The sequence below is a fragment of the Hermetia illucens genome, chromosome 1 (genome assembly GCF_905115235.1).
Source record: "Hermetia illucens chromosome 1, iHerIll2.2.curated.20191125, whole genome shotgun sequence".
Lineage (NCBI taxonomy): Eukaryota > Metazoa > Arthropoda > Insecta > Diptera > Stratiomyidae > Hermetia > Hermetia illucens.
The window spans coordinates 69,210,122-69,233,362 of NC_051849.1; the positions used below are offsets into that span (position 1 = coordinate 69,210,122).

Consider the following 23,241-nt stretch of genomic DNA (forward strand, 5'->3'; position numbering starts at 1 on the left):
AAATAGGTTCTGTTGGCTGCTAACAACCCAGCGTGGATTTTATCGTCATAGCTGTTACCAGTTGTGATTTTCAACCCTAGGTAGGTAAAATTTTCAACGGTCTCGAAGTTGTAGACTCATGTCTTTATTCTTTCTGTTTGACCAGTGAGGTTTGAGTTGTTGGTTGGTTTTTGGTGCTGACGTTGCCACCATATATTTTATCTTGCATTCATTGCCCAAGATCTCGCGCTACCTGTTCGATCTGAATGAAGGCAGTTTGCACGTCTCGGGTTGTCCTTCCCATGATGTCGACATCGTGAGCATAGGCCAGCAGTTGGGTGGACTTAAAGAGAATCATACCCCCCGCATTTACCTCAGCATCACGGATCACTTTTTCCGGGGTCAAAGTTAAAGAGGATGCATGATAAAGCATCCCTTTGTCTTAAACCGTTGTTGTTGTCGAATGGTCTCGAGAGTGATCGAGGTGTGCAAGGTTTCATCCTGCTGATTTATTGGTAAAATTTCCGCAGCTGGTGTGGTTGCTCTACGTACTTTTCGAGTTCACAGACTTGTTGGTTCTCCCAGGTTTCCTTTTTCCGTCTGTGAAGTCGCTTCTCCGCTCTCCGGAATTCGTGATAAGTCTCTGCGCGTGCCCGCGTCCTTTGAGAATGCAACATCATTCGGTATAGAGCATTCTTCCGTACCGTTTCGTTCCGACTTTTTCTGCGGCTGGGGCCAAATATGTTTATGGCCGTATTTATGATAACGTTCTTCAGGTGACTGCGAATATCATTTGTTGGTGCTGCATCTCCAAGGTCTCTGTCGACTGCGGTTGTTGCGGCATCCATTCCCCCCTTATAAGTGTTGTGGAGGGTTGTGCTGGAAATAGCTTCAGTGTTAACTCTCATCTGATTGTCAGAGGATTCTGGGCAGTGTTGCTTTTCGAACTCAGAGCTTCATGTCAACGAGATAGTGATCCGAGTCTGCATTGGCCCCCCTATATGTTCTGACATTCATTGAGGCTGAGAGGCGGCGGCGTTCAATCAGCTCGTGGTCAACTTATTTGAAAGAGGAGTGGGCCACGTTTGTTTGTGGACCCCTTTCCGCGGAAGTTTTTACTATGTTGATCAATTTACTGTTCTGAAATTATTTATTTTTTGTTTACTGAAAGTCCCATTATAAACTGAAGCAGGCAATTTTTCATTTTAGGTGTAATCCTTCCGCTATAATTATGGAAAGTCTGAAAACTGATTTCAATAGCTTTAAGTGTGTTCTTCTATTTGAAGATAATGATTTTCTGGTAAAGATACAGGAATAAAGAAAGCTAATGGATTTGAAAGCCACTGAGGAAGGAAAAAACTTATTCCCGAATTATATTATTTGTTAAGTAAGAGACTTTGGTGTGCTACCTTTAAATACATTGCTTGAATACTGTGTCACAACCTTCATAGATACATCTATCTGCTCCCTGATTAAGCAAAGCATTTCGATCAGCTAAATGCTGATACCATCAAAATCTGGATACTGGCACTTCTCGAGTTTCACATCTTGCTGATGACAGAGGGGTTTTTAAGAATCGGACATCAGTGGACTCAGCTGTGGATAAGTAGCTTAGTAAAAGCAGGAAAGAGTCCCGGGCACAAAGTTCATTACACGTTACGTGCAGGACAGTACAGAGGGATAACTGTGCGCCTATAAACTTGGGGGATATAGAGTCCTAAGCAATTCATATCATCGGAAGGCGAAAATGATGGTGGATAGATCACACATTAAGGAGGGTCGCCAATTCCACTCTTTCTAGATGGCCGATGAACGGATCGCCCCGAGAGTATTTGGCACAGAAAAGTAGTAGTTGAGATGATTGCGAACATCTCAAGAAGTCCTAGGCGGAGGAGTTGAAGCGCACAGTGAACGATGTCGCTTAAGTGCGGTTGACGCGATATACCTCATGAAGGGGTGAATAGCAACCATATATATAAAAGAGATAAACAGCTGCCTGAAGATCTCCGGTAAATTCCTACCACAGTGAAAACACTTTGAGTGTCATTGATCAACATAAATACGTAAGTTTGATCAAACACGACTAGGGCTGCAGTCTAGGATCAGTATGCCTGTCCGAAAATTTATTTAGATACAACTAGAATTAGACTGAGGATACTTCCAAAATTTAAAAGCGGCGCTAGTGTTCGAGTTGTGTTAGAGAAATATTACTATTATTATACATAACGAAGAAACTTTTAGAGTATTAACGAATAATTCAATTGGAAAACGGACGGGGCTAAGCGCATATAAAAGCTAGGGGTATTGCAAGCTATCATAGTCTACAGAAAAAGGTCTTAATATTGTCCCGGATGCTGTTCCAAGCTAGTTTATAATATTGTTGGCTTTTCCACTGGTTAATAGTAAAATGATTCTCAGTTTAAATAATGATAGTAATAATGTCGTCGCAAATCTAAAACCAATCAACTCCATTAAAGATCATGGATTCAATGTGGTCTTCGTGATGCTTTCTCGCCATCATTACCTCGACTTAGCTCTAGTGCTAATTTATAGCTGAATCAGCAGATATCCAATATTCGGCCTTTGACGTAAACCCTTCAGGGCCCAGTGAGACTTGAACTACCACCTATGTAAAATGTACATATTTTGATTGATTGGGTTCTATAATAGCTTACTGTAGTTGCTGTTATTCATTGCACCTTGTAACGCAATAAGCGTATAATACGTAAACCCGCTCATAATCTCCATTCTTCAATAATAACCGTGTTAATAATCTGTTACAATGAATAGTGAAAGTTCAATAAAATTTGAAGGACTAAGTAAAGCGGCAAACATGTCATATTTCCACAATTATTCTGACTGCATCATTTTGTTATTTTTCGACATTTCCCTTTCACTTCCTGCCAATATTTCACTTTTATTTCTCTTATTTAAATGTGTGCCATAAGTTATTCAGTCATAAACTTATACAGTTACAAACTACACAATTATAACTTCCAAAATGAAAAAGGGAATTGCGTGATCAAAAGCATTTTCCTGCAACCCAACTAGATTTTTGTGAGTAGTTTCCGCGTTTTTTACAACTTCTTCATATAATTTCGGCATGATTTTACCAAAAAATACCTAAATTTCCTGGTGAAATGATGTATATTCATATATTTAATGAATGGCCCATATTATGACGAACCTTTAGCTTTGAATTTCCCTCGGAATAAAATATTCATGCATGCAGTGGAAGGTTAATTTCAGTAATTGGGGTACTCCAATATATTCAAGGCAATGATAGAAAGGAACCAGGGAAAATCCGTAGGTGGATTAATCGGACTATCCCAAAGCGTTTTTCCAAAACACTTAAATAAAATATTAGGGGGTATTACATTTCTAGTCGATATTTTTCAGGGATAGAATATTTGAATTCCAATATGTTTTATTGATAGCCTAAAGGAATGATTGACCTTGGTCTGTGGTAAAAAAGGACGGAAAATTGGTGAAACGAGGATAATGAATGGAAAACTGTGCATTTACAATTTGTTTTTCAACGTATATATGAATATATGTTTGCACTTGAATTATTATTTTGAAGATTTGAAGGTCATTTGGAAACTAGACAATTTTTAATTTAATTAAATTTTTTCATGAAACATCATCAACAGTATTCATTTCTTGAGTTTAGACAAGAATTTCCTGTCCCTTTCACTGAATCGTTTATCACAGCACTACATCAAATCCTCGAAATATTTCCAAGACTCCATGTTTGGTATGCCCATCAAAGCCGTCACCGTAGTATAGTGTATAGTAGTAATTTTCAATCGATCGAACAAAAAAAGATGTTTAGTACCTGTTGCATGGTATCTGTTGTTTGTTTGATAAGAAAATTGCGATTAATGATGGCATTGTGGATGATACAAAATCGATGAGTCATTTTCCCAAAAGCCATTTTCGCTTTTCACAGTGGTCAAAAAATGTTTCCTTTCCTTGAAATTGACACAGCGCACGGCTAGATATACCCAATATTGAATCCTTTTCACAACTATTGTGCCCATTCTTTTTAATAAACTTTTTTTTTCAATTTCAACCATATGTACGAAGTTTCAATTAGATTCCAATTATCAAAAATATTGAATGGCATAACCTCATTGGAACCAAACGGCCTCGCACAGACATGACAAAGCAGCTGGACAGCAACGATCCTTGTTATTATTCCCGAACCAAGTTGATTCACAACTTCCAGGGGTTAGCCCCAGATAATCACCAGTCAACCTGGTGAGCGGCGATAACGGATTTTATGATGATATGGCAAACGATTCGGAATAGGTTGCGCATGCATGAGCTCCTTGCTCGCATAAATAATCGCGGGGACACATCCAGCTAGCTAAATTGCAATGACAACAGCAGTGGCAATCACAACCGGGGAAAAAGTTTAGGAGGTGCAACAATACATCACGCTTTCGAGTATAAATCCCTTTGCGAGAAACTCGGAATTACCACGGTCACCTATTGAAAAAGAGAGAAAGACCCACCGTCCCAATGGGAAAAGCGATAATTAGTGAAAAAGGGAGTGTCATCGTAGAGGCTAAGAATCCTGGGGGCCAAAAAGGAGAGACACAACGCATTCAAGTTCGAAAGAAGGATCGTGAAGGATCTTTGTCGGAAAAAAGGTAGTGAACTCCACAACTAAGAAACGCAAGTCATCTTACTACTGAGGATGGGTCTAACCCGAAAGTGAAGAGTACAGGAAGAAAAGATATTTAAGAAGTGCGGGGTGGTCCTACGAAAAATGAAGGCTGGTACCATTATCCCCCGAAGCATATCCATAGATATCAAAAAAGTTATAGTGGTGATTTAAGAAATGGTAGACCTTATTAAACACCAGCGAAACTCCTGGAGGAGGAGGAGCCGACGAAAAAATGCACCGCAAGTGGAGCCGCTAGTTGCACAAAACGTAGTAGCGTCAGTGCGTACTATGACAACTTTGCCAACTTCGACAACTTATGCTCAAGTTGTGGGATAGCGAATTAGTGCCAGACGACTGTCACAATGTGGCTATGATAGCATAGCCAGGGTAAAAAATGTATACGAGCATGGGAGAATTCACTATCCCGACTGAATTGATAAGATTCACTGAAGTGCCTCTTACCAATAACAATGTCAGATAAAAGCAGCAGGATCAATTTTGGAACCATTCAACATTAGCCTGACCCTGGAAAAATAAATCAATGATGCTACTGTAAATACAAGACATACCAACCCTTTCAAGTACACCCAACTACCGGTGTATGTTATAATGATATTATCGGATCATCAACTCAAGACGTACAAACTGCTTTCATCCAGATCGAAAAGGCGGCAATTGGCGCGAGGTCTTGGGCTGCACATTGATAATTTCTCCTATAATAATGAAATCTGCACACGCTTTTTGGCAGACAACTGCGCGGTTCCAATCGAAACGTCTCACCATGAGGACAAATCTCTTACTGTGCAAGACAACGATCTTGTCAGTTCTCATGTATTCCTAGGAAACTTGGGCAAGAAAATTTCCAATCTTTTGGCCGCGTTCCAGGGGAGAGTCCTCCGAAGAATTTTTGGCCTCCTATTAAAGATAGACGATTCCATAGCCTATATAACGATGCAGTTTATAAGCATTACCACGACCGTCTGATTGTGGAAAAAAAAAATCGGGGCCAATAGGTGGCGGAGGGCGAGTCGCTTAATCCGTATGGATGGGGAAGAAAAAGAAGAAGTGGGAGACCTTGTGTCAGATGAAACGATGGGGCCAGGAAGCTCGGCGCTTCAGGTATGAATATTTTGGGGACTTCTATGTAAGAATATTTGCGTACACGATGGTTCCATTTGTACATTGTGTAGTGTATATACGATGAATGTACGCGATATCCAATTCAATGTGATACTGGCATTTTATTTCCCAGGGGCTACTAATTTAACCCAATTGAGACAACTTTGGCCTACTATAACCATGTTACTGATGATAGGATTCCCAACAAACTTTCCAGTATGATCTTTCATATTAAAAGCGCTGCTAGAATTTTACGGATCTAGGACCAGCCTTAAGTGGGATTGCCAATAATTTTTCAAAGTATGTATCATATAATGGCATACTATTAACTTTATTTGGGCATATAACATAATGGAGAGTATTTTGGGCCTGTAAATCACATGCATAGGCCACCATAATTTTTCTAGAGCGGGTCTTTGAAGTAATCGACCTCTTGTAGACCCCGAAACTTCTCTCCCTAGCAACTAATTTTGGAACTACCATCTGCTTCAGTACTAAAGAGACCCTTTATTTGATACCCGACATGGTTATATTTGTTGAAAAGACATTTGAGTGCGCATTTGTCCCATAAGTACGTAGTACGTAATCTATGCATATATTATGTGAGAATATCCATCATTGTATTCAGTATTGAATTTGCAAAGAAGTGACAACTTTGACCTATTACAACTTTATTAGTGATAGTGCATTTCCACTAAACTTGAAAGGATCATTCTCTATGTTATACCCTATATTGTTACATTGTCAATATGGTGAGAAATCTTGCGAAATCGGCTATTGATACCGCGACGTACCTTGTACGTATTGTTCTCGAGTTTCAAAAAGAAAGGCGGTTCTGTTACCACTCAGATGAGGGTCCTAAAGAATAAAGAACAACCTGTGATGTGTCATAAGGATCAGTCCTCGGCCCTTTATTGTGGAACAATATGAATAATGCAGTGCTAACGTTGCATCTCCCTGGCGGTGCCACCTCCATTGGATTCGGAGATGACATCGGAATTACGAACGCAGTAAGCGACGTTGAAGACATCGAAATATACGCTAACGAAGAAACATGGAAGATAAAATCGTGATTGGAAAATGCTTCACTATCACTCGCAGAGCAGACAACAGAGTTAATACTAATAGCTAAGCGCAGGAAGAATACGTCTATAAAGATTAAAGTCGGAAACGAATTTATATATACCCAACCTGCTCCCAAATATCTCGAGGTGATTTTCAATCAGAAACAGCATTTGCAATTTCCAGCAGTACGCAGCACCTGTGTGGGCGACTGTACTAGGTGTTAATACTACCAGGACTACTAACAGGAGAAGAGTAGCAGCAACTTATCGACTTAGTGTCCTTTGAACATGTTGCGCTTACCGAACGACATCTGACGACGCAGCATAGCTGGGATGATGCCTATCGATAGCTTGGCGACTGAAGTCATAAGGCTTCGCGAAGCTTGTGAACCTAACGTGGTTCGACGACAGTCCGCAAGGGATCTACCACTGGTAGAATGCCAGAAAGGATGAGACGCGAGCAAGAAAGGACGCTGGACTAATACACCGATACCGAATGTTGAAGACTGGACTAAACGGAGGCATGGCAACGTGGACTATGATTTGAAGTAGGTCCTAGGCAGATATGGTGGTTATCGAGGATACCTCCACCGATTTGGTCATGATGGTTCTCCAAATTGCCCGATTTGCGAGTGCGTAACGGCGGATGCGGAGCATCTGCTCTTCTATTGCCCAAGTTTTGCATCATACAGAACGGAAATTGAAGCGGTAGCCAATATCCACTTATTAGCGAAAAACGTAGTGGAGAATATGTTGAGTTCGACTGAGGTGTTGAAAGCGATAGAACGAGCAATAGAGAATATTCACGGAATGCTACGCCAGAAGGAGTTTAAAAGGCAAAAAGAGAGGGAGAAGATCACCACCCCGAATAACGGTTAAATACTGATCCAGCCCCGCGACGTATAAGGTAGTCCCGCGGTGAGAGTGGATAGAGATGGAGGTGATTTTAGTGGATAAAATTCCCAGATAACAGTATGTCGGAAATCAGCGGTAGCTTATGAAGCTTTCCACCTATCATAAAAAAAGATAGACAGACAGTAAACCGATTTCAATAAGATTTTGTTTCGCACAAAACCTTAAAAAGACAGTGAATCTGTTTACTAAGATATTGTTTTACACGAACATACACAGTGTATCCGAGTCGTACGGTCTCTCAGGTTTCGCCAGTGTATTCCAAGCAGAAGAACTAGCGATACTGGCCTGCCCATGACTGAGCATGTTCTGAGCCCCGGCGTAATATAGCCATTCTGACCGATAGCCAAGCGACCATTAAGACTTTGTACTCTGCGACAACATCCTCCAGGCTGGTAGGATAGTGCAGGAATACATACACTAAACAGTCTAAGCGGTACGCTCAAGGTCACCCTCTTCTGGGTTCCCGGTCAAAGATTTATAGAGGGGAATGATCCGGCTGACGAGGCAGGGCTCTGCTCTTGGTAATCATTCGCGTTTACAGTCTGTGTCCCGCTGACGGCTGTTTATGGTGGAATCTATTCGTAATACTTAGCAGCCGCGGACCCCAGATTTCAAAACTCAGATATCAGAAAACTCAGCATACCTTACAATTTGCATTGCCGAAGCTGCGGAAACGAGGGGTGATTAGCTAGATCCAGTCTACGGACACTAGGTAAACCATTCCTTGAGGACCTCAGTGAGATCTCTAGCTGAAGGGTAGGAAAATTGCTTTCGTTCGTGAATGCTACGGTGTGGCTCTGAAGTTCTGAGCCGGCTTGTTCGTGTCGGAACGGTCATGGCCTTAGGAGTTTGTAGCATTAAAACTATTAAACTGAGTCCTCGGAGCAGCCGGTAATACCTTACCTACCTACATAAAACCTTCAAAATAAACGAGCCATTGGTGGATGAAATGTTTTTCCTGGTTTCTGTTAAAATTCGTGCATAATCAAAAGATAAAAATGGAATACTTTACTAGCTGAAATATTCATTTCTATTCTCAGCTTCAACTACTCAATACACACTCAATTAAGGAAAAATCCCTGCTATTCTGATTAAAAAAGCAACAGTGCACATTTATCTGAACTTTGACATTTTGAAATCCCATGTAGATCATCTATAAAAGATATATTCTACTCAAACAACTAAATAATTCTTCTTCAATTATGGGGAGCGCCCCATCAATTAAAATTGGTCAAATATCAGAATAATTACTGAAAGTTCCTCCCAAAAGGGCCATATTTTGGAGACGATACACCCTCCTATCACACTCTCCCTTCCTACAAAGGACCAACAATTTTGCACTACGGAGACGCATTTTTCTAATTAAATTTCAGAGTAATTTCTAGGAGTCAGCTGCGTGGTACTTTTAAGTTTCCTCATTCCTTGGCTAATTTGCTCAAAAAGGACTACAACAAACGCGCCATCACCTCATTTCCGATGAGTTAATTACAATTATCTTCTAGTCAAGAAGATTCGGAAATTGGATTCTTTGATTTCAAGTTTCGACTTGTGGAGGTGCTTTTGATCACATCAATTCCAATTTTTGATTTCACTGAACACAAAATAGAAGAAATAGTTGGCAAAAAACTTACAAATAAAAACGACTCGGACAGAAGAAGTAGGAGGCAGTTCGTGTGTGATGTTATCATTAATCCATTGTCTTGCTGGTAATGCGTGAGTGTATTCTGTTTGCATGTAGAACTGATAAAACAAAGGACGTAAACACATTTAACATTGATTGGTTCATATTCGCACGCAATTAATCAACATAAATCAACATTCACGTGAAACAAACAGGGGGTATCACATTCTGGTGGCACATGTTGGATACGGTCATAAACGTGCTCAGCAATTTGCTGCTGTTTATCTGTTCTGATAATATTTACCTGATTTATTTTAGTATAACTTTCCGATTGACTAATTTCAAAATATGCGATTTAGTAGCCACTTGAACAACACTAAATCACGCCGCCTATTCGATTTATTGATACTGTTCGATAATTGGAACTATCATTACTATTACTTTATAGTTTTAGGTATGTGTATATATTTCTATTACGGGTATACTTTTCACGTGTAAATATCACTAAACAATTATTGGACTACGTTGACGTAACAAATTTATAAATAACATTATATATTCCCTAGGTGAATACAAATTTACTTTTATTCCTAAATAAATATGTTCATACTCCTTCGAATCTTAAAAACAATCCTCCAAATTATCTTTCACTTCAAGCAATATAATAATATATAATGCAGGTTTAATTGACATTACTTTTCATAAATTCCGTTATGTTTTATTAAAGCTCTGTTTCGTTTAAGGTTACTTTCTTCGGAGCATCGAAATTATAGACAAGATCGGAAACATTGGCCACTCGTGATGATATATGCATGTAGATTCTTTGCATTCATTTATAAAGTAGATATAAAACTGTGCTGTATTAAAAACTTTGTATAAAGATATCTCCAAGAAATGGTTTTGGTCCACTCAATGAGCTTGTTTGGTTCACACTGTCAAAACGCTTAAAAATGATGATGATCAGAAAAAATTGAGTCGGACATTGTTATTTCCTAGTCATAAGAATAAGTTTAGCATGGATGGTCCTGAAAAGGAAACAGAAAATTGTTAGTTGAGGAGATCTAATTAATAATGGTGTTGATGCCAGGCAATTCTTCCAGTTTCGACGAGTAACAATTTCGATAACTTTAAATGTCTACTCATTTAATCTCCATGATCTTATAAAATAGGCTGATACGTCTTTGGATATCACCGGAGCGTTTGTGGTAAACAAGAAATAATCCAATTAACACAATATTATTCGATGACATTGAAAAGGGCGTAATATTCGAGCATACAGCAACTAATTTTAGACACAATTCCTTTGTATTTTGCAGAGCCACATAAGTTTATCTTCTTATTGATTCTATGGATACAGTCACCTTTATGATGTGTATGCTTTCGTTAATTAATTCACCAAAGAGAACACAGAAGAAAACCACTCAAGTGGAGGACTTAAGAAGTTCAGAATACCGATGATGGGAGGGCACACAAGCGACCTATTCCAGTCACTTGGCAACATTAGTCTGTGTCTAAATTTTAATACATGTGTTAAACCTATAATGCCATCACAAGGACTTATTTTCTTATTTACCACAACCTGCTTCTTGTCTCCTTGTGAAGCTATTTTCAGAGGATGTATTCATACAAACACATAATAAGGGAATAATTCATTTTCCAAAGTTATATTGAATTAAAATAGAATCTAAATGGATAAAACCCTGAATATTTGCATGAATAGCAAATTATCGAAAAAAACCTTATTATTTCACAATATGGTCTGATAAGCATCGGACTTCGCATTTGGAATTCAATAGCATTCTTAAAAAAACATTTTCCGAGAAATTTCATAATCGCTATAGATCTGATGCTTGGGATGAAATCTTGAAGATATAAATAAAATTTAATAGGCTGTTTCTATGGATATCAATCACAAACCTACTAACCGCTGCAAATAAAGGAGATGATATCAGAATGGTGAAAAAACAATTTCCTGTGAAGGGAAATTTTATCAGAGGTGCCTTTATTTCATTCTTATTTCACTATATTATCCGATGCATAGGATAAATAAATCTGAAGATATAGTTCCATGCGGGTGGAAAAAAGGATGCATCCTCTAAAACAGTTAGATCCAAGAAAATTAGTCAATCATGTCAAATGCGGTAGAGAGGGTTGTTTGCAAGAAATATGGAAAAACGAGACCTTTATTTGGACTGTTGAAGTAGTCACCGAATTAACAGACAATGCAGAGTGGCTTAGACCCATAGTTCCCAGTTGCCAGTTGGGGGAAGGAACAGAACTGTCAACATGTGCTGGAGATGCTATACCAGGAGCACACATGGTGACAGTTTTTCTCCAAAAAAATGCCCCAATAGAGACGGAAGATCTCATGGACCTCCTAATCCCCCAGAATGAGGACTGCCATACGCGAGTATGAAGTGTCTTCAGAGACAAGGGGGAGGGCAAGGGTAAACTCATCACGATCGGGGCAGATGACCGATCCCTGGAGGCAATCAAATATCGGAGTTGCTACTATCGGTTTGGCAACATACCTGTTCATGTGCACAGGGAACAACCAAGGAAACATACCTCGGAGGAGATACCGGGTGAAAAGCATACCGAGGTCCCCCAAGAACACTACAATTTTATGGATCTAGGAACAACTTTTCGTGGGATTGCCAATGAACTTCCAAGTCCAAGTCTAATGGCATACTATTAACTTTATTTGGGCATATATAATAATCAAGAGTATTTTGGGGCCTATAAATCACTTGTGTGGGTCACCATAATTTTCTCAGAGTGGGTCCTTGAAATAATCGATCCCTTTTAGACCTCCAAACTTTTCCCCCTAGCAACTAATTTCAGAACCACCATCTGCTTCAGTACGAAACGAGACCTTTCATTTTGATATCCGACATTGTTATCTTTGGTAAAAACAATTTTGAAATAAATTTGTACGTGTATTCAATGTGAAGCAATGTAACTAACTGCATGTGCAAGGATTCACTGTTCCAAACTTTCTACCAAATATCTTGTCAATAGGTGTAATAATAATAATAATAATCGTTGACGCAACAATCCATGTTGGATCAGGGCCTTGAAGTGTGTTAGAGCACTTCATTCAAGACCGTAACGGTATACTAGGAGGCAATGTGGTCAGCATTGCGCTCGCCCGAGATTATTACCCTAATTTGACTCAAGTACTCATTCACAGCTGAGTCGACTGGTATCCGACGTCAAATTACGATACAAATTCCACTGCCACCAGTGAAATTTGAACCGCGACCTTCCGTACGACAGCCTTGCGCTCTAACCACTCAGCTATCTGGATACAATAGGTGTAATGGTTTCTGATGGAATGGTTGAGAACACTCGAAAGGACTGGATCAACCGGGGAAGTAGACCTGCTGCCCACTGAAAAGCAGAAGCTGGACGACCTAAATCTAGCACTTCTAGGGCTCAGGGTAGACAGCGATGTACAAGAAAACGCCATGTTAAAGGAGGAGGGCGATATTGCGACAGTGAAGAAGAGCTCCAGATAATAACGTAGCCAATGGCCAGCACAAAGATAGCCCCGAGAAATATTCACCAGCGAAAGCTACATCTGCGATAATTGCAAGGGCAAGTTCCAAGGAGAACATTGAAATAGGGCTGGCTCAGGAGCCCTGGGTGTACCGGGGGCAGATTCGCAGTTTGCAAAGGGGAAGCATGCAGGTAATTTGGGACTCCTCTTCTGAAACGTAATTTAAAATATATATGTCTTTCAGAGATCCTGACCGGGGATCTTGTGGCTATCCAAGTCTCACTGGGAAACGGGAGGAGCACTCGAGAGGCAGTCGTGGCATCGGGATACTTCCCAGGAGACGACATCCGTGTTCCACCGAAACAAGTTGCTAAACTAGTGAAGTACTGTGAGAGGACAGTGTTACCACTTTTCCTCGGCTGCGATGCCAACGCCCACCACGGAGTCTAGGGAAGTAGCGACACCAATCGAATAGGTTTATTTTTAGCATTAAGTTAGAAATCTATGACGTGGGGAACACTCTAAGACAGGACTAGGCAGGAGGTATTAAACATAACTCTAGGAAATACTCTAATGGACGGGCTTGGCAGGAATTGGAGCGTGTCGGATAAGCCCTCTATGTCTGATAACAGAATAATCAGATTCGACATTTAGGGTGACTCCGAAATAAAAAGAATAATGAGGAATACCAAAAGAGGCGGCTAGGATTCCTATGCAACGAACTTGAACAACAACATGGCCCACCTTCAAGGGGGCAGTCACCGCAGGAGCGAACTGGAACTAGAGATAGGTGGAAATCCTCAACACAGTCGCCATTGACGCATATGAGGCCAGCTGTCTGACTAAGGCAGTTAAGTCATCAAGGGATGTACCATAGTGGAACAAGAACCTGGTCAGAATGAGAGGCACGAAAACTCTTCAACCGTGCAAAACAAACCGGGGACTGGTAGAAGTATAAAATTGCACTAACTGCGTATAGGAACGCCATTAGGGAAGCAAAACGGAACAGCTTCAGGGAATACTGTGAGGGGATCGAACAGATCATAGAAGCAACCAGGTTTTACAAGGGTGTAGCCAAATATGGGGCAATATCCTCTGACTGTTTGAAGTAGGAAGATGGGACTTTTGCCGAGAATGAGGAAGACAGGGTGCACCTGCTTCTCAGAACTCATTTCCCAGGGTCCTACCCCACGGCGGCAGACGACAAAATTGTGCCTGACGCCCTAGCAAGGAATACAAGGTGAAGAAAAGAGAACTGAAAACTAGTAAAAGAGGTGTGCTTAGAAGCTAGGGTACTGGCACGGAAATCATATCATCATATAAATATGAGAATAGTCGATGTGAAAGAATCCAAACTGGACTAAGTGTTACTAGTGCCTGGTGCAGCAAGGTCGGATTGGGGGTCAACCCAGTCAAAACCGCCATAGTACCATTCACTAGCAGACGCTTGGAGGAGGCTCGATCACCTGAGAGCCCAAAGGTTACATGACATGTAGATGAAACGAGAAACAGAGGTAAAATAGACATCCCGGTTTCGCACCGAGGTCCAAGAATTCGATATCCTTAAAAGCTGTCTGGCGTCCTGACCTACGACATCGCTCCATCTTAGGCAAGGTCTGCCTCGTCTTCTTTTTCTACAATAGATATTGCCCTTACAGACTCTCCGGTTGGGATCATCCTCATCCAAACGGATTAAGTGTCCCGCCCACCGTAACCTATTGAGCCGGATTTTATCCACAACCGGACGGTCTTGATACCGCTCATAGATTTCGTCATTGTGTAGGCTACGGAATCGTCCTTCCTCATGTAGGGGGCCAAAAATTCTTCGGAGGATTCTTCTCTCGAACGCGGCCAAGAGTTCGCAATTTTTCTTGCTAAGAACCCAAGTTTCCGAGGAATACATGAGGACTGACAAGATCATAGTCTTGTACAGTAACCCTATGGTGAGAAGTTTCGAGCGGAACAGTCTTTGTAAGCTGAAATAGGCTCTGTTGGCTGACAACAACTGTGCGCGAATTTCATCATCGTAGCTGTTATCGGTTATGATTTCCGACCCCAGATAGGAGAAATTGTCAACGGTCTCAAAGTTGTATTCTCCTATCCTTATTCTTCTCGTTTGACCAATGCGTTTTGGTGTTGTTGATTGATTCGTCTTCGGTGCTGATGTTGCCACCATATATTTTGTCTTGCCTTCATTGATGTGCAGCCCAAGATCTCGCGCCAGTCACCGCCTGGTCGATCTGGATGAAGGTAGTTTGTACGTCTCGGGTGGTTCTTCCCATGATGTCGATATCGTAAGCATAGGCCAGTAGTTGGGTGGACTTCAAGAGGATTGTACCTCTTGCATTTACCTCAGCATCACGGATCACTTTCTCGAGGGCCAGGTTAAAGCGGACACATGATAGGGCATCCCCTTGTCGTAGACAGTTGTTGATGTCGAATGGTCTTGAGAGTGATCCTGCTGCTTTTATCTGGCCTCGCACATTGGTCAGGGTCAACCTAGTCAGTCTTATTAATTTCGTCGGGATACCAAATTCTCTCATGACCGTGTACAGTTTCACCCTGGCTATGCTATCATAGGCGGCCTTAAAGTCGGTGAACAGATGGTGCAACTGTTGTCCATATTCCAAAAGTTTCTCCATCGCTTCCCGCAGAGGGAAAATCTGATCTGTTGCTGATTTGCCTGGAGTGAAGCCTTTTTGGTATGGGCCAATGATGTTCTGGGCGTATGGGGCTATCCGGCCTAGCAAGATAGATGAGAGTATCTTATAGATTGTACTCAACAACGTGATACCTCTATAATTGCTGCATTGTGTGATGTCTCCCTTTTTATGTATGAGACAGATAATGCCTCGTTGCCAATCGTCAGGCATTGATTCGCTGTCCCATACCTTGAGCACAAGTTGATGAACCACTTGGTGTAACTGGTCGCCATCATATTTAACCAATTCGGGTGTAATTCCATCGGCTCCTGGCGACTTATGATTTTTTAGCTGATGAATTGCAGGGACTGTTTCTCCTATACTTGGTGGTGGCATTATTTGTCCGTCGTCTTCAGTTGGCGGGACCTCCAACTCGCCGATGTTTTGGTTGTTCAGTAGCTCATCAAAGTACTCAACCCATCGCTCCAATATGCCCATTCTGTCGGAAATCAGATTTCCCTCTTTGTTTCGGCGGGGTGAGCATCGAGGTGTATAAGGCTTCATCCTGCTGACTTGTTGGTAAAACTTGCGCGCCTGGTGCGGTTGCTCCCTGTACTTTTCTAGTTCACAGACTTGTTGGTTCTCCCAGACTTCCTTCGTCCGTCAAGTCGCTTCTCTGCTCGACGGAGTTCGTGATAGGTCTCTGCGCGTACCCGCGTTCTTTGGGAATTCAACATTACTCGGTATACGGCATTCTTCCGTTCCGTTCCTAGCTTATATTCATCGTCAAACCAGCCGTTCCGACTCCTTTTGCAACTGGGGCCAAGTGTGTTTGTGGCCGTAGCAATGATACCGTTCTTCAGATGGTTGAGAAGATCATTTGTTGATGCTTCATCTCCAGGTCCTCTGTTGACTGCAGTTATTGCGGCGTCCATTTCCCTTTTATAGGTGTCGCAGAGGGCTGCGTTGTGGATGGCTTCAGTGTTCAGTCTCACCTGATTGTCAGAGGGGATTCTAGGTGGTATTGTTATTCGAGCTCGGAGCACCATGCCAACGAGATAGTGATCCCAGTCTATATTGGCCCCCCTATATGTTCTGACATTCATCAAGGCTGAGAGATGGTGGCGTTCGATCAACACGTGGTCGATTTGGTTCAAAGTGGTCCCGTCTGGAGAGGCCCATGTATGTTTGTGGACCGCTTTCCGCGCAAACCAGGTACTTCCAACAACCATTTCGTGTGACCCTGCTAATTAAATAATCCGCAGTCCGTTATCATTTGTTTTTTCGTGGAAGTTATGGGAGCCAATGATTTTAATATTATATTTGGGACAGGCTTCGAGGGTTCGTTCTACTGCCTCGTAGAAGGTATAATTCTCCGACTCTGCAGTTTCCTCTGTAGGGACGTGAACGTTAATGAGGCTTATATTTATAAACTTGTCTCGCAAGCGCAGAGTGCATAGCCGTTTTCTTATGTTTTCAAAGCCGATAACAGCAGGTTTCATTTTTTGGCTGACTAAGAAACCTACTCCGAGCACATGGTTTACTGGATGGCCATTATAATATATGGTGCAGCGGCTCTCCTCCAGAAAACCGGTCCCTGTACAACGCATCTCCTCCGCTGTTACATCAGCCCTATATTGGGACAGGGTATCGGCTAGCTGCTCATCAGCTTCATCTCTGTACAGGGAGCGCACGTTTCATGAGAAAATGCGCAAATCGTTGATCCGTTGTCGTTGCCGGGTCCGTCGTTTTAAAGTCCGTCCTGTCCGAGGCTCCTGTTGTGGCTTCGTAACAAGTTGTTTTCCGTGTAGGGTTGTCAGCCGTACTCAATCCAACCCAAAAGGTTGAAATTCTTTCTAGGTGGTATCCCGATTTATTGATACCAAGGGATAACATGACAACGAAGTTTTACTTTGATAAGAAGTTTGAAACACGTTGGAGTAACAAGGCAAATTAGGAGAGCGTGGCTACGACATACGACTTAGACCAGCAACTGATTACTTAGTACACCGACGGATCCCTCACAGCAGAGGGAGCCGGTGCCAGTGTCAGTGGTCCAAGGAAAATGTACTTGAAGTCAATATACTTGACTTCTGCAAGTCGAATGTCTTAGAGGAACGCATGTAGTCCATAGGAAGACATACTAGGAAAATATTTCGTGAAACTCATTGTAGGTTTGTTAAATATTGCTAGGTAGATGCTATCCATTCCGGTGATTTAGGGCAGTATAGCAGCTCTCACTTCTCATCACTGACAACCGCTCTCACAGTATTCTAAATCTCCTTATCACACTTTCATGTTGAAGAGTTCACAGAATCAGCCAACTGTCTCCCTCCAACTTCTGTTAAATGATCTCTCGGATGATGTACTTTCAAGAAAGTTTATACCGACTCAATTCGTAGGCTCTTGAAATTTCCATCTAGTTTACTAAGAGAGTCCAACCGCAGCGAACAGATGTCCTGGAAATGAAGCATCAACAAATGATCTTCGCAACCACTTGAAGAGCATTATCATTGATACGGCCACAAACATACTTGACCTTAGCCGCATGAAAAGTCGGAACGGCTAGTTCGACGATGAATGTAAGTTAGAAACAGAACGGAAACAGTCGGTGCAATTCATCGGCTTAAAAATCATAAGTCACCAGGAGCCGATGAAATTACAGCCGAATTGATTAAATATGGAGGCGACCAATTACACCAAGCGGTTCATCGGGTAACCTGGCCCTGGAGAAAGTGATTCGCAATGCAGATGTGAGTGCAAGTGGCACCATCCTCTGCAAGTCTACCCCATCCCATCGTGGGAAGAACAACTCGAGATGTACAGCCAATCTTCATCCAGGTCGAGCAAGCGAGATCTTGGACTACACATTAATGAAAGCAAGAAGAAGTACATGGTGGCAACGTCAGCGCGAAAACCAAAAGAACGAACAACATCGAATTGCGCTGATGAAACGAAAACAACGAAGATAGGAGACTACAACTTTGAGACCGTTGATAATTTCTCCTATCTGGAGTCGAAAATCACAACCGATAACAGTTATGATGATGAAATTCGCGCACGGTTGCTGGCAGACGTTTCGCTCGAAACGTCTCACCATAGGGTTAAAGCTCCACCTGTACAAGACAGTGATCTTGCTAGTCCTCATGTATTCCTCGGAGACTTGGGTTCTTAGCAAGAAAAAACTACGAACTCTTACGTATGTTCGAGAGAAGAATCCTCCGAAGAATTTTCGGTCCCCTACATGAGGATGGGCGATTCCGTAGCATACATAACGATGGAATCTATGACCGATACCGCCACCGTCCGTTTGTGGATAAAATTCGGCTCAACAGTCTGCGGTGGGCGGGTCACTTAATCCGTATGGATGAGGATGATCTAGCCCGGAAAGTGTAGAAGGACAATATCTATGGTAGGGAAAGAAAACGAAACAAACCCTGCCTGAGAAGGAGCGATGGCGTAGTTGAGGACCCCAGGCAGCTTTTAAGGACATGGAATAGGTGAACCTCGGCACAAAACCGGGATGTCTGGAGCTTTTTATTAAGGCAGGCCTAGATCGGATACCGGTTGTTGCGCCGCTGATGATGATTGGTGACTCACTACCGATCTCCCACTTTGATTTGCTGCGAAATGGTGTCGACACTATCTTCGCAAGTCTAACCACTGTTAAAGTGATTTCTAAATAAATTTCTGACGGAAGAAGCTCTCAAATCTTGTAAAGAGGATTACTGAGGTTGTTTTTAAATTCACCCAAATATGCATATATGGAGAGGAGATTTATTCAAAAGGGTGATAGAGAAGAACTTTGATTTTTAGTTCAATTATTACGGTGTTCTTGAAAGAACCTCACCATTAAAACAAAAGCCTCTGAATAATCCTGAATGATTGTTACTCTACATTCCTTTTAAAGAGCATTAGCAGGTTTATGACTGGACCAAGGAAGTCGTACTCTCGGACGAGCGCTTGTCAGCAATAAGTTGAACTAGGTGGATTTGAAACTTATCAGACAATATGTGATGTTGTACACGAATCGGTTTTCGGTTCTCCAATGTGACAGAATAAGGATTATTAATAATGGGTAACAGGACCCTAAAAACTAGATTGAATTTCACTTCGTAGATGTGACTAGTATGGCACATCACCTTGAGAATATCGTTATCCTTGTACACGAAGTAATATGGCAAATCAGTTTTTGAGTTAAAAAACGTTGTCTCTAAACTTGCGGAATATAAAACTAAGGTACTTCTTATGAGGAAAGAAAACCAGAAAAATCAAAGTTAGTCAGCAAACTAAGCACGCTATGGCACTTCAACAACTAGAAGTTACGATCGACCAGAAAATAAAACCAAATCTTGAGACTATATCTACAAACTAGGACGATGCAGCACGTGTGATTTTGGCGGGCGAAACCATCTCTAGTTACCGCTGATTGCTTCTGGGAAAAACAGACGGCATAATTTATCAAATGAAAACTAAATACACGGGGTTATTCCGGATATTTCAAAGTGGGGTAAACGACTTCATGAAAAAGTGAACTACGACCCGTAATTCGTAAGCAAATGCGGACGGTATCGGACGTATCTTTACCTCTTTGACATGAAGGGGTACCAAATTTCCCGGCATGCGAAATCGTTGCGAAAGGAATATAGCATTTGTTTTTGAGTTGCCGATATTTACCGAGAACAGAATCCCGGCGAAGATTGGTCTTGAAGTGTGTTAGAGCACTTCATTCAAGACTTGTAGGAGGCGATGTGGTCAGCATAGCGCCCGACCGAGATTATTACCTTGGTTTGCCTCAGGTACTCATTCACAGCTTAGTCGACTGGTATCCGACGTCAAATCACGATACAAATTCTGCTGTCACTAGTGAGATTTGAACCGCGACCTTCCGTTCGACAGCCTTGTGATCTAACCACTTAGTTATCCGCAGGCGCGCTATTGCCACTCGTTTATATTGTAGACAACATACTGGTTTCAAAAATAACTTGGAAAGTGATGGGAAACCTCGTCAGCGCGACCTGTAATGTTCTGTCTAACGGTCATTCGACAGACTAGGTCTAGTAGAAGGGGCTGGTTTTAGTCGAAAAGAGCCCGACTTAAACGGACGGCAAGAAGTTCTTGGAAATAATAATTCCTTATAATCTATTTTTTTTTAGTCTTTGTCCCGTTCACAAACGGGGTCGGCTCATCATGTCCGGTTGCACCATTTTATTTCATCAAAGGGCTGATCCGGATATAGTCGTGGGGCCTTGAAATCAGCATCCAACTTATCAAGCCACCGTTGATTCGGTCAATATGACAAGGCCTGCTAGTTATATTAGCTACCTTTGTTCCTTCAACAATCATTTTCCGATACAACTTTAAATTTGATCTATTTTTTTAATAAATATTTTTTAAGGTTGTTTCATTTCCACTTCAGTCATTTTTGTTTGCTCTGCTTCCATCCCTTATTTTTTATCAATTTTAAGCCCTCAATAGAACTATGAGGAAGAAAAAAAATCATATTAAAATGTCTGATTATTCAGTTCATTTTTTCCAGCCTCCCGATGAGAAAATCCAAGGCTGTACAGCAATGATGAAGCGAAGGATAAAACCGAATAATGAGAATGTAGATTGCATTCAGGCAACTCATATTGGTGTGAAAGTATCCATCTGTTGTCTTCCAATCTGTTCGGTAATCAGCACGTCGCTGCAGGGTAATTCAGTACTATGTATACGAATTCGTGCTTAAAATTAATTACATTTATTTATATCTAGAGTAAACAACTTGTCCGAAGAGTTCGAGAGAAACAAGCATGTATTGGTAAGACCAGGTAATTCAAAATAAAACAATGATGTTGTTTTCTGCACTAGAAGGATATTTACTTTTTTCGCAAATACGATTTTTTCAGGCATTCTTTTCTTTGCTGGATATTTATTATCAGCTCAAGTAACTAACAATTTACTTCAAACCATCTACACACGAGTTATTGAAATTACCAGCGTCAACTTTAAATTAACGTGCGGATAGCGTTGATATTGAATCAACAATACAAAAGTCGTTGCAAACCCGAAGCTGGGAGCTTCCATTATAAAATGTTTTGTTGATTTTTTATATCAGAATATTTGGCTACACGATGGTTCCATTTATACATCATTATTATTTCTTTTTATTATCGATGAAATTCATGAGGTTAGCATGCCTGGGGATATTGAAGAGTTTAATAGAAGATGATGAAGATAAAGATAAACACCAACAAAATTAAGGTTCTCAGTTTAACGGGTCATCGGACTCTTCCTATCTGTATTAATAGACAGAGCACCGGAGGTATTGATAAAATTGCATATCAAGGAAGCATGGTTTCTGACAACAGTAGCACCGAAGTGGGTATTGCCTGACGCATTACCAGCGCTAGATCCACTTTCGTTACTCTATGTAAAAGCTCGAAATCCAGCTATATCAACACCACGATCAAATTGGCCAAGATGGCCCACGAATGGGTCGCCCCAAGAGCACGTGGCACAGAACGGTGGAGAAGGAGTTCGGACGTCTTGGAAAGTCTTCGAATAACCTGAAGCGCATTTCAGGTAATCGTGAACCCCACCAAGGGGTAAATGACGACCTTATGTATGTTTTAATTCAAGGACCAACGCGATATTGGATGATTAATGCTATGAAGCATGCCGTATTTATCCCCCAGTTAAAAAGAATATTTTAATTTTATAATCGGATACAGAAGAGATGAACGAACAGGTAAAAATCGAAAATAAAATGCTTCGACATTCATTCATTCGTTTTCAAACATCTCAATAGAACTGTACTTTACTTACAAAGTTTTTAAAACGGATTCTCTGATCCCCTAAATGTGCTACGTATTAAACTTTGGTATCAAAGTCATGCGAAACATCAAAGATTTCAATTAGCATTTTATAAACTAACATTTTTACTTTCAGTCAATTAACCTCTTGTAAAGCTGCAAACATCTTCTCAAAAAGTTTTGCAAAACCAATGAAACCTTCAGGCGCCGCTGTGATAAATATCAGTCCCCGCCTAACAAGTTAACTTAATTGGTAGCTGGGCAAAATTAATTAAGAGCTTGAATTGTTTGAATACAAAAACGAATCTGCTAATAAACTACACGTAATCCGTGGAAAAGATAGATAAATTTATGGTCGGAGCAACCTGTTGAATGGGCTCATTGAAATTTCATTTTCTAAAGATACTCCTGTCGATTATGCCTGCGAGATATTAGTAAACTTTTCACATCGACCACTCTCATCTGAAATATCTTCACTTGTGGGTTTCTCTCGGTGGAATCGACTGTAGATGAATTTTCAGGAAGATTAACATCTGCGGTGAGATGTGAATTTACTTCATTTCTATTATATAAAGTCTGTGGAAAAGTATTCTGAAATGAACCATGGAGTGTGTAGGGTTGAGATGAGTATTCAGAATTTAGTTTTTCATTCAAGAATATGAAGAGCACATTTAGGCATTTACATGAATTTCATGTGATTCAAGGATTAATGAAATCTAAAATTAGGTTGCTTTAGAAATATTAGGTAAAGTTAGGAGAATACTAATTATATCAAAATTTTTACTTAAACATATATGTATATATCAAAACCTTTCTACTAGCACTCAATCAACCATCAAAATAACATGTATGATATACAACAGGGTCTTTTATATACTCCAGGATTGCAGACCCAATATCCTTCACAGTTTGCCACTGGTATGCAAA

At 41.0% G+C, this 23,241-nt stretch overlaps 1 protein-coding gene across 9 annotated transcripts in view; it reads right to left on the minus strand.

Moving 5' to 3' along the window:
- LOC119654275 (potassium channel subfamily T member 2) overlaps positions 1 to 23,241 on the minus strand; it is a 766,604-nt gene that overhangs the window by 601,449 nt on the left and 141,914 nt on the right. For 8 of the 9 annotated variants that reach the window (XM_038059612.1, XM_038059632.1, XM_038059605.1 and 5 more), the window contains exon 2: positions 9,678 to 10,398. The gene's annotated coding sequence lies outside the window, so the exon portion shown is untranslated. Of the gene's footprint in view, positions 1 to 9,383; positions 9,638 to 9,677; positions 10,399 to 23,241 lie in introns of those variants that run through there. The other variant, XM_038059561.1, reaches the window with a different exon arrangement.